We start from the raw sequence: 12675 nt of genomic DNA on the forward strand, positions 1-12675 counted from the left end.
AACTTACCCCTGTGTTTTGTCCCTTGGCTCCATTCAGACCTTTTGCATTACTGAAGTATATTTTTTGTTAACCACATTAAGTTTGGTGTCGATTCACACATAGTGATTTAAATGATGACTACTTTATGTTACTTGCCATTTTCTCCATAGAGAAGCTTCATAATCAGTTGATTTGGACGAGAGCTTTTGAATCCTGACTTTTAAAGTTTCGATGTTGCTGCTGGACTGATGAACTAAAGAGCAGTGAAAGAGTTTCGATCACAGGGCTCTGCCAAAAGGAGCCCCCAAAGTGAATGTTTTGTGTGAAAGCATGCCTTGCAGTTTGAGCCCAGAGTGACAGTGATTGTAACACAATGCTGCTCATGTGACAGTGAGACAAAGAGGCCGTTATGCACGGCTGACTGGCATCAGATCCTCCAAAAACCAATAGTCAGACCAAGCCCCATCACCCTGAGATTGTGAATACACTGGAAGCACTTGCATGTTAAAAAAGGAGAAAAAGACGTGTGTGTGCACACCACCGTCTGGTTAAGTTATAAATACAAAATTACATATTGGTTTGTTTATGTTTTTTTGGAAGTTGCTGTCAGGAATCAGCAAAACATACAAAACTCTTTGCACTGAGAGCAGACATAGTAGGAATAAGATGGAGTATGCCAACAGGCCAAGTAGATCTTCCACTTCCTTTGCTCCATGCTGCGGGGTTGCTTGCTACCATGTGCTTTTGGGCATGCGCAACTGAGTTTTAGTTTGCTCTAAGTGTTTACAAAATTTTTGGACCACTCTGATCTGTCAATACACACACACGTCATGATCATTGGAACTTAAACACAAATAATGCCTGTGTGTGTTTGTGGAAAGCATTTGTTTGCAGATTTATAAACCCTCTTCAGAGGGTTCAAGAGCACTTGATACATGAAGAAATGTCTCTGGCAACTCGTGAGCTGCAGCAGTCTTGGTCCCAAAGGTAGCATACTTTGTCAGCCATTGCAAGTCTACAGAGTAAATAGGATACAGCAGGTGGAGTAGCAAACTCTTCAATTAGAAGGGTATTTGTTTAAAAACAACTGTTTTGCCTTTGCAGCTTGAGGATTTGGATTACTTCTCCATCACATAGGAGTTGGCACCTGATAATGACCAGAGTTGCTGGTGATCCCGCCCAGCAGAGGAGTTTGACCTCATTCCTAAGTACTGCTGTATGCCACTTTTTTTTTTTTTACCTTTTTTATTGCTTTCCCAGGTTAAGAAAACGGCACAATTTGCATGGGCTGCCTGACTCTGTTGCTCTGTCACCGCTGAAACCAGAGCCTGTCTCTTTTATTATCCTCGTTTTGCTTATGAAAACCCCACTTAACTCTCATGTCACCTTCCCTCTGACTTCCTTCTGCTCAGATGCTGAAAACGCAAAAGTAGAATAATCTTTTGGGCCCTTTTTTCAGCTGCAGCTGCAGACTGTGCGAGAGCTGTGTGTGGGCCCCTCTGGATCTGGAGGAGACCCTTCGGGACAGAGCCCTGGATGGGGTATCTACCAGTGGCACCACTGGATTGTCCCTTTAACTCGAGGCTCTGCTCGCTCCGTAATGGAGCTTTCCTGCCTTTTTAATCCACGCCACATGCGGGTGACCCGAGCAAACCCTGTGGGAAGACAGAAGCTCTGTTGTGTGTTTGTAGAGCAGTTGCTCGGAAGCTGATGTACAGCTGTGGCCGGGCTTGTTTGGAAGTGAAGAGTAACTTGATCTTTTAATCTTTTTTATTTTTTCTTCTCTCCCCCTCGACCTCCCCAGACTGATATTGTAAATAACAACTGTTTCTGGAGGGTACCTGCCAGTGAGACTGAATATTTTAGATTGAAGGGTAAATTTCATGAAGATTTTATCAGTATGCAAAGAATGTCCTTTTTTAAAAAAAGTAAATTAATTTTAGGTTTCATTTCTTTTAAAATAGCAGGCATAGTTGAACAAAGGCTGAAGGTCCACTTTTCTTATTTGCCTTGAGCAAATCAGGATTAAATCAAGTCAGATCAGTGGACTTTCAGGGTAGCTCAGGTGAGGTGTGTGATCCTGGGTCCCTTGTGCATCACACCTGGTTCATGAATTTTAGGATCTGCAAAGATACACACATCTGTGTCATCCATGTATCCCAAAACTGCCTCCAGCAAAGACTCTTTTAATAGATAATTAAATTTTCTTTTAGAAAAAAGCAGAATTTCCATCTCTATGATGGACTCTGCTGACATTGCACACCAACATCAGTGTTCTTTGTGCTTCAGGGTTGGTTTGGATCAAGGGCACTACACCTTGCAGACACTGCTGTGCCACAGGGCTCTATCACTTCAAGACAGAAGATAGTCCTGTACAGAACTATCACTAGTTCCAGGTAACTTGTTTAAAATCTGAACCCATAAAAGAGTGCATTTTTAATTACTGAGTAAGAAGACTGAGTGAGTAGTTGTTGAAAAGGGAAAACAAAAACACAAGAGAGAAGCTTCCTTGCTTTAAGTGTCCCCATTGCTCTCAGTGAATTTTTCCTCTCTGTAACCCATTTCAGAGAGCCATGAGACTTAATCTCATCTCTAGAACAATATTGTTCCTCTGCAACTTTAATACACACTTTAGATATGCTCTATTCTTTCTTGCTGAGCACTAGTTCATGCCAATTTGCATTATGTTTGAATGAAGACAGCCAGAATATGCACTCATGGTAAGTGAACCTCAAAGGATACAGTGATTTGGAGTTCTGGTTTGCACCACAAATTTGCAGAAGAAAATTTTTGTGTATGCTTACAGATTGTCCAGCTTTCTGTGTGTGTTTTGACAGTGGATCAACTTCAGAAATAAGATTTTTGTTTGGTTCATTTTGCTGAAGCAGTGCTGCCATGCAGGGAGGAAATGTTCTTTCTCATCTAGCAAATGAGAGATGTTGTAAAGAAAGGATGAGGCTGCTGCCTCTTGGTCTGCACCAGGAGGTTTTTGGAATTAAGTAGAAACCCATTGTAGTCACTCCAAAAAATGTTTAGTGCCATTCAGTAACATCTCTGGAGCCTGCATCCTCCTTTAAACTTTTTCTGCCGTGGGAGTCTTGCACTACATTTGTGAAAATTATCCTGCTTTTTCTTGTATTTCCCATTTTCAGGGAAATAGCAGTTTTAATTCATTGAGATTTTCTCTCAGGCATATATGTGTGTTTTTCTTCACTGTTGTTTCCAGTAAGAACATAATTAGGAAAAACAAAGAAATGAAAAAGCAGACAGACAAGAGGGAATTACTGGCCTCTTCAGAGGTGACTCATATCTGTAAAAAAATTCTCTCCATCGTGATACCATGTGTAAATGTCTAAGACACAATCTGTATTTCATGATACCTGTGCTACAAATAAGCAGTGGAAACACAATAGTCATGTCATTGCCACTGTGGCAGAATATCATACTGGAGCCATAGGTCCATGGGTAGGCTGAAAATGGAGACTAGCAGACCTAAGCTCTGTTTTCAGCTTTGCTGTTCACTTGTTTTGTGAAATAAGATAAAGCATTTATACAGGAGACTAAATACTTTCCATATGCAGTATGGTTATTAAGAGTAGCCTTAAGAACAAAGGGCTTTCCAGTGTTAGAAGTGTTGTAGATCTCGTAGGCAGTTACGGCAATAAAATGCTGTATGTGAAATTATTACATAACATGTATCTAAAATAAATGTGCTTAAAGGGATCCTATCTTTTGCTAAGTTCAGTAGGATGAGGGAGAACAAATATTTGCGAAAGAGAAGAGATCCCAGAGATAGAGAGCCACATGGAAACTATCTGAACTTCCTCGCAGCATGGAGCAGCCTTGGACTCCTGAGAGCATAACAAACCCTTTCGAACAGTGATACAGAGCATCTGCCCTGGCTCATCTCACCCATCGAGGCAGACTCCTTCCAGAAAACAGTCACTTGCTGTCCTGGAGGGAGGGAATTGGAGTGTCCCAATCTGCCCTCCAGAGAGAAGAAAGATTTATACATGGATTAGTTCAGTGGGCAGCTGATAGGTTGGGTCAGGCGAAGCGCCCAAGACTTACTCCAGCCCGTGGTAGACAGCTTTGCTTTAGGTTCCAGCACAAAGACATCCTTCTGCCTTCCAGGAACAGATGCAGTGGATACTGGTACAGTTTTCATTGCTCTTCCACACATTCTTACCTTTCTTTGCACTCTCTAGAACAGCACAGAAAAATTGGTAAAAGGAAGGTCAGATAATCCCTTGTTCCTTACTGGATGACATGGATGAAAAGTATGATTTCAAGCAATATTGCAGCTGGCCTGTCTGTCTTCCTTGTTGACAATAGCAACATAAGTTTCTGTGCTCTTAGTAGAAAGCCTGTGTGAAATTTGAAAAAAGTTATTTGAGGGAGAAAATGTGTGTAAGCTCAGAGTCATTTGGCTAGGTCAGGACAGTAGACGCTAAGAGTTTGGGTTTCAGAGCCAAAAGAAGATCAGCTGGTCAAAAATCCAGTGTAACAGCAGTTATTGGCCAGCTCAAGATACCTGGAGTTTTCACCAGGTATCATGGTCTCTGGATATCAGAGGCAAAAAGCAGTTTTGTGAGTTCAGGTTTCATCCCAAATTTCCATACACTTCAGAGGAGAGTGTCCATTCTGGTTTTGCTCTTCCCAGAAGCTCCCTCACTGTGCTTTCCAGTCCCTCTGCAAATGCTTTGCCGTTTTTCACTGTCCTCTCAGCCATTTGTTCATTTGGTAGCAAAACAGAGCAGCAGATGTACTGCTGAATGTGAAATTTCATGTCATGCAGTTTCCAAACTCTGGGTTGCTCATGACTGTTGCCCATTAATGAGCGATGACACATTCACACAATCAGATGATCACTGTGTTTCCTTCTGAAAATAGTGACTGCTTTTAATTTATCTTAACCCCCCCCCTCCATGCGCAACTTGCAGTACTTATTTTTATTTTTAATGAATGACTGAACCAAAGTCAATGCCTCTGCAGTTTTTACTGAGAGGCAGCAGAAGTTGTAACAGAGATGTTGCCAGTGCCAGTTGGGCTGTAAGTCTCCCTACAAAGTTTGCCTGTTTTCTGGCACAGTCTCTGACACATACACTCCAGTCAATCACAGTAAGTGCCTACTAACAGATGTGGCAATTAAGCTGAAGAATTCTGTCTCTCTTGTTTAATTTTTATTACAGAGAATAACAGAGTACCTCATTAAACCAACCATCATAGAGATTTTTTTAATTTGGCATGCAAATGTCTGCAAAAATGAGATCTCTGAATAGGGTGCCTTGTTACTAAAGGTGCTTTGTCAGACAGCTCTATGAATAGACCATTTTTGTTATGACAGATATGTACTACTCCTGTCCTTTTACATACTGCAAAGAAGTACAGGTATAAAGAAATCAACATGTGTCCTGAAGGATAACGTTTTCTGGGATTTAGGGCCTTGTGCTCAAGTTAATAAAAATGTGGTCTTGATTCTTCTGAGCTTAAATTACATTGCCTTCAGCTGAAATCAGCAGCAGACATTTAAAAAGATTTCAGAAAAACTGTAACCAAATTAAATTAACATATTAAAATGAGATAAATTTTCTTGGGAAATGGTATTAATTGCAGCCAAAAAAATTTATCTTCTGATTGTTAGAGCTTGTGAGGCATTTGCCTTCATTAGCTTCTTTTACTGAGGTACTGAGCACTCTTTTTTAAGATTCATCATTAAAAAAAATTATTGAAGAATTTAATGATTTGAGATGTTGAAGAAATTATGGTAAGAGAAAACTGAAACTGATGTAAATTAGAACCAGCATGTTTGATATGAAATCACTGTTTTAGTATCAAAATGGTTTCATGCATGAAATACAAGCTGTTTACTTTGTTAGCGTTGGAAAGAACTTGGCTTTTTACTGCCCATCACAAATGTTGGTAGGAGTTTTATTTCTTGGAAGTCTCATTTATTCACTAAAGCACAGCATCTTTTCCTACAGCTTCAGCTATTTATCTAGGAGTATATTAAATCAGCCTGTCTTTTTACCTGCATGTATATGTATGCCCTATTGTGCAGAAAACCTGCAAACACTACTAGCACCTGGAGGGTTGAACTTCTCCCTAGTAATGTTTTATTTCCTCTGCTGATAGAGAGGGAGACTAAGCACTGAAGTTCTACACCTGCAAGCATGGTTTTAAATTTGTTCAGCTACTCCTTAATCTGTTGTTCATAGTGGAAGATGTCCCCGCCCATGGCAGGGGCCTGGAACTTGATGATGTTTAAAGTCCCTTCCAACTCCAACTGTTCCATGAGTCTGCAAGGCTGTAGATTATGGTGGGATTATGTCTCCTTGTAATGTCAAGGAACAGTGCAAATCAAACAAGCCATGAAGAAAAAGTTGTGAGAAGGTTCACATATACAAGGATATGTGAAAACCATATAAAAAACATGGCTATTAGATGGCCTCACCAGGTGTGTGTTGTAATCTCAATGCAAGTTCTTCAGGGCAGAGTTCCCTCTGACTTCAGTGGAACAGGATTTGTCCCTTTAACTGTGGGTTGGGTAAAAAACTAGAATTAACCCATTGCTTTCAGTTTTGCATTATGTTCTTCCATTTTCCCCTTTGAGTAAGGAATGCAGGAGTATTCATTCAGGAGAATCAGGATTATTCAGGGCAGGAGAATCCATTCCAACCTTTGCAAATAACCAAAATAAAAGACAGAAGTGAATGAATGAACTGTCAGAAGAAACACTTCCGCTTCCCTGTTCTTCTCCAAGAATTTACTTCATAGATTGGGGGGGTGGTGGCAGTGGTGTGTGAGGCTTGTGCTGTGAGTTGTAGATGCTTAGATTGCTGGAGGTGGAAAAGCTAATAAGTAATGCATTGAAATGTTCAGAAACTATAAAGTGAAATGGCATCAGAGTTAATTAACTTTTTTTTAAAAGCAGATAATTTGGAAATTGAAGTTTGTAATAAAGTGATAAAGTTTTAGAGGAGTGTAATGCTCTGTCTACATCATAAAAACAGGAGCTAACTGGAATGACAACTTTATTTTCTGTAGGGTGTTGTATGCAAATTGACATTTCACTGGATGATTTACAAAGACAAAGGTACTGAAACAGAGTTACCAACAAATATTTTTCACAAATTATAGCATCTTGTTAGCAACTAGAAGTTTTAAACAAATGCAGGAATTCATATGTCTGATTTTCACAATGAAAGGGAATGAGAGGCTGCAACAAGTGTAGGGATCTGCAGACTGAAGAATTTTGCCAGTGATAACAGAGGTTGTGTCTGAGAAAGGAAAGAATCTGATGTATGATGGAAATGTATGTGGAAAAAGAGAACATGCATGTAATGGGAGAGGGAAAGAGACAGAGATGGTCTTTGAAGACAGTGAAACAAAAAACGAAAGACTTTTAAAGGAAGGTGGGTATGTTTGAAACTGATCCTAAATTTCACAGGAAGCTAAAGGAACTGTGTGTGTGAGTGCTTTGATTGTACTTCTTTATATCCTGGCAAAAAACTGGAAGTGACACAGTGTCTGTAAGGCTGATAACAGAGAAAGAGGAGTCACAGAAGATTTGGTTAAGAGATGGTAAAAACCATGAATGAGAATTTCCACAGTGGTGGAAACAGGCACTGGTGTATTTAGGCAACCCCAGGATTGTCCCACGCAAATTGTCATCAACGACAAAGTTTTCACAGTTACATCCATGAGTGCAATGTCCTTTCTTATGATTCCTATTAGAAAAAAAAAGTGAAGTATCTAAAGTCTGGTGATGCTGTCTCCCTAAGGGACTGTGGCAAAGATTTGATGCAGGTTTCTTATCCTGTTAGTCTTTAACTTAACAGAGCTTTCATACGTGCTGCTAATATCTAGGTTGAGAAGTAACTCTCCTTAAATATATGCATCCAGCCATTTTTACTTAGTCTTTTAGTCTTCACTTGTACTTTTAAAATAGACCTGGGATTAATATACAGACACATGGTCCAGTAAGGAGTACATTATTTGATTTGAAAAAAGGGGAAGAGGGAGAAAAAAGAGCCTATGTAGATATGATTTTTGTCTCCAGCCTATACCATATAACCTCTATTAATTTATATGCTATTTGCTTTCATTACTGAGAACTGACTTAACTCTCAACAGCTACTCTGGGAAAGATACCCAGGGCTGAGAGGTGCTATCTGGGTATGGACCTGACATAGTTTTGTATGTTTCACCTAGAGCATCTTATAAAAGGTACCACTTTATCTTCTCAAAGTGCTTTTCAGATAATGTGGATTGAATTCTAGACAGCTTTAACTGTCTTTATTTGATAACTTTTTGTCTGGGTGGAAACCAACCAGGCAGCATATTTAGCTAAAAGATTTTTTTAAACAGTTCATCCCATTGACTTCCAATGGGAATAATCTTCAAATACACAGTCCCATGTGCTGAGGGTAACCTTAGTGATCCCATTTGCACATTCAAGACTTGTACTTGTTATCTGCCTGAAAAAAAATTAAAACTATAATATTTTAAAGTGAAAGGGCTCTAATTTAGCATGCAATGACAGCTACAGTGAAGTGACCCCATGTTTGGAAGGTTTTGCAACCTTCCTCTGAGGAATAACAATGAGTCCATTTGCAAAGTATCTGGCATGTTGGCATTTGTCTTTACCATACCTCCTTGCCTTGTGCAAACTTGACTTCCACTAAACTGTCTTTCCCTCCTCTTTTTAATACTGATTTGAGGGAGAAGAGGACTGATAAATGGGTATATCGCCCTGCCAGCTTAGCAGCTACAGAAGCTCTCACTGAATGGTAGGAGTTGTATGGCAGTGAGTGAAGTTGGTGAGCCAAGAAGAGTTGCTTTTCAAGAGGCCAGAAACTCCAAAATTTACTCCAGTTGACAGTTTTAATACAGTTTAACAGGTGTTTTTTGTTATTTAAGATCAGATCATGTATTACTGCATTTATATTTAGAAGTAATGGTAGAGATACACAGTCTGTGAAATGGCAGCATTACTTAAAGGATTGTGATGCTGCAGCTTTCAAAACTGGTAATTCCAAGACTTATGGGCAAATAAAGTCTGGTCTCCTCCAGATTTGTGCATTATCACTATTCTCTGGAACTTTACAATTAAAGACTTCTTCACTTCTGTTACTTCCAATGATGAGTGGATTTGGAAGTTATTGGACGTGAGGTCAGAACATACGCAAACATTGTGATTGCATAAACTGCATTTTCCTAGGAAGCTCTGCTAATTGAGACTGAAAAATAAAAAAAATCTATTAAGAAAAATGGCATTTTTTTTAGTGATATATTTTGCTTTATAAGATGGCACTTGAAAAGAGTAGCAGCATATCTGTCTTCATCAAGAAGACTTGTTCTGGTACAGCCTTTGATTTGGTTATTCTCCAGGTACCAGCCTAAATGAATTCTTTTTCCCATTTCATGTGTTTAGTCCCATCTTAAACACCTTTGGACTCTTCAAATGGGTCAGCCTGTTTTACTTTGCATCTTAGATATTAACTCAACTCTGGGCCTTTGTCTGGGGTCCAATTTGAGAAAAGACCCATCAGTTTAAATTTGCTGTGATTGTACATCTTCAGCCAGTCTGGGGTCTCTGTGATAATGCTCCTATTCAGGTTAGTTTGTATTTGCTTTATGAGTGAGATTTCATGTGACAAAGCGTCAAACTGATTTACAGATTTCCGAAGGGAAAACACCTTCTGTTCCTCACCCATTAATTCTCTAATGTAATCGATAAAAGCAATCAGTTGGGGGGTTGGGTTTGCTTTCCTTTTTTCTCTGAAGTTAACACAGGATTAATCATCATTGACAAGATTAGGTCAGATTCAAATTTTACCTTCCCTAACATTGGTAGTATAAGAGATATTTTTATAAAGAAATTGTGCCCCTTCTAGAGGAGCTGAACCTCAGGAGTGAAGATAGTATAATGTTATGAAAAAGACAACATAAAAAGTAAAAGACCAAACAATTCTTCACTAAAAAAATGTTTAAAAACCTCTTTATCTCATCTGGAGCCATAATTTTCAGTTACAGGTAGCAGTCCCTAAATCAGGGATGGGGGTGTGGCCTTTGTTGTGCTCTGGAGAGTGGGAAGGCAAAAGCACCAGGAAGGGACTCAGCAGCAATACAAGTGTGGTTTACAATTCAGTCTGAAAGCTGACGAAAACTATGATGGACAGAGGGAAGATTTTTTACAATAACACTTGCTATACACACAGTTTAATGTAATGTAAATGCAGTTAAGATCAGCCCTTGGTTTTACAGCCCAGAGAAGGATTTGACATCCCTGTACCATATCACTCCAGAAGGGCAGAAATGAGCGTTGTAAAACCTCAGAGATACTATAAGAGACTATGAAAGGCTCTTACTGTTCTGAAGTTCATCTTCTAATTAAACAGCATGTTCCTGCTCCATTTTTCTTGTTTCAGTGGTAAAAACGCTTTTGCAACAGTAATGAGAAAGCTGCATCAGCATTTCCCTTGGTCTTGGGTCCATTATGTCATGTTAACAACTGTATCCTACTATTCTCTCTTGCTCATGCAGTTCTAATCCTGGTTAATTCACTGGCAGGACCTGATTTTGCTGACCAAAAAATATTTATTTGCAGCCTTGAGTAACCTCCACTTCTTTTACATTATTTAACGTTGTACCCTCCTCTGCTCTCCCTGTTTCGCTTGTACGGATTTTCCTACAAGAGCTGCATTCTCTCAGTTTTGCTTTTGCCTCTGCTCTGGGTGGGTGGAGAGATGAATTTGTAGTCATGTCTCAATTTTCACCTCATAGAAGGGAAGCATTTGTTTGCCTTCTTCAGTTACCTGTTCTTTTCCTGGTTTTGATCCTGAACTCTATATAGCAAAAAAACCCAAACACAAGCAAAACTGTCAACACAGTTGGTAGTGGCACAGAAAGTACCTACAAATCTCAGAGGATGGGTGGTAATAGTTAGCTGGCTGTGCTTATGTGGTGCACGTACAGGATATTTCATCTGCTTACCAGTGAGACAAATGTTGTTTATGTAGTTGCTCACATTTAAATGTATTTTAGGGAAGTGCCTGTAGTTCATGGGAGCATATTTTGTACACCTAGTATATAATAATATAATGGGCAGTCTTCGCGAGCGAAGATCCGGGGAAGGTCTTTACACCTTCCAGCCTGCGCATTGGATTTTTTAGGTGAGACACAGTGTGCGCGGAACTGAGCCCACCCTTTAATCCTAAGGTTCATCTGCCGGGGCCAAGCGAGCTTGGACGGTGGCAGCGAGGTCCTTAGGACGTAGATCGGTTGCCTTTAAGGACTAACGAGCTCCACCTGCCTGGGAGTGGCCCTGACCGGGAATCGAACCCGGACCTCCGCAGTGACAGTGCCACGCCCTTACCACTAGACCACCAGGGGCTCCAGTACACCTAGTACACCATTTTAAGATATACTTGTTCGTAATTATAATATGCTTATCAGGTTAATTTTTAATATGACTTATTGATTATCTTCCTTTTATATAATAAACATATAATGAGTTAAATTTCCTTAATTAGGTTACAGAAACTTAGGGGGCTACTCTACAGTTGCTTCATGCAGCTGCACTGCTTTCCTGTTAACATTTTTAAATCATGGGCCTGCACTAAATTTGAGGGAACCAGAGAAGACTCTGAGCTAAACAGACAAGACCTGCCTTGAAAATTCCTGACCAAAATGTGAGTAAAGATGCAGCTTTTTCAACAAAAGTTTTTCCTCAAATGCTGTAGAAAATGCTATCAGGCAATAAGATTTTAGTGTTCAGTTGCATACTTCAGTGGAAGAAGGATCTGGTGCTGTAGGTCAAGAAGCTTTCTCTTCTAGCAAGAGGGGTTTTGTCTCATGTATCTACTAATAACTAATTTACACACAGATGGCGTTCTCCAATATGAGCGTTTTCAGTACTTGAACTACAGATCCTAGGTACCCGTAGATAGTGAAAATACTCATGTATAGTATGTGAGATAATTTGAGCAGTATATGATATGAAAAGTGAATCTCCTGAACAGTTTTTCTTAGTGTGAACTAGAGACAGCAAGAGTTAAATGAGTCATCTACATATTTTATTGCTAATATAAACACTTAAGCAATGCTAATCAGCTGTACTGATTTTTCTTAATAATTAAGCACAAGATTTGGAATGCAATCAAGTTTTACACTAGGGGGTTCATGCAAATTATTATTTATTTTATTTTAAATTTTGTTAAATGTATCCTGCAAAAGGAAAGTTGCTGAAGTTGAGAATGAAAGGAAAAAAGGAAACACCATTTACAGTCTGGTTAATCAAAGTGACTATTTTCAATGAAATCACGACTTCACTAGAATTATTAGCTGAAAATACAACTGCTTTTTAAATAACTGTACATTGACTACTTCCCTGCATGCAGAGAAACAAGTTACAGACCATGAAAAGTCTTTCAGCAGCCCTCATTTTTCAAGAAGGATTTAGCAAAATAGGTTCATCTCTGTATCCTCAGATATATTAAATATAATAGTTTCTTGTTGTGAGCTTTTTTAGGTTGACTTCTGAAGAGGGTATGGTAAACTAAGACTATTTCACATCTCTTTTTTTTTTCTTCCTTTCATGGCTCTGTGGACTTTTTTCTCATAAATTAGTTATAGGTGTGGTTCCCTTTATTCTGTTCCATAATATTTAAAGTAAGAAATTTCTATTTCTG

General features: G+C 39.2%; 1 protein-coding gene across 2 annotated transcripts in view; it reads left to right on the forward strand.

Annotated features, from left to right (window-relative positions):
- The window catches only part of MEGF10 (multiple EGF like domains 10), an 82894-nt gene that overhangs the window by 5419 nt on the left and 64800 nt on the right, over positions 1 to 12675 (forward strand). The window lies entirely within an intron of this gene.

Source organism: Myiozetetes cayanensis, unplaced genomic scaffold, assembly GCF_022539395.1.
Source record: "Myiozetetes cayanensis isolate MyiCay16 unplaced genomic scaffold, myiCay2020 scf4, whole genome shotgun sequence".
Taxonomy (NCBI): domain Eukaryota; kingdom Metazoa; phylum Chordata; class Aves; order Passeriformes; family Tyrannidae; genus Myiozetetes; species Myiozetetes cayanensis.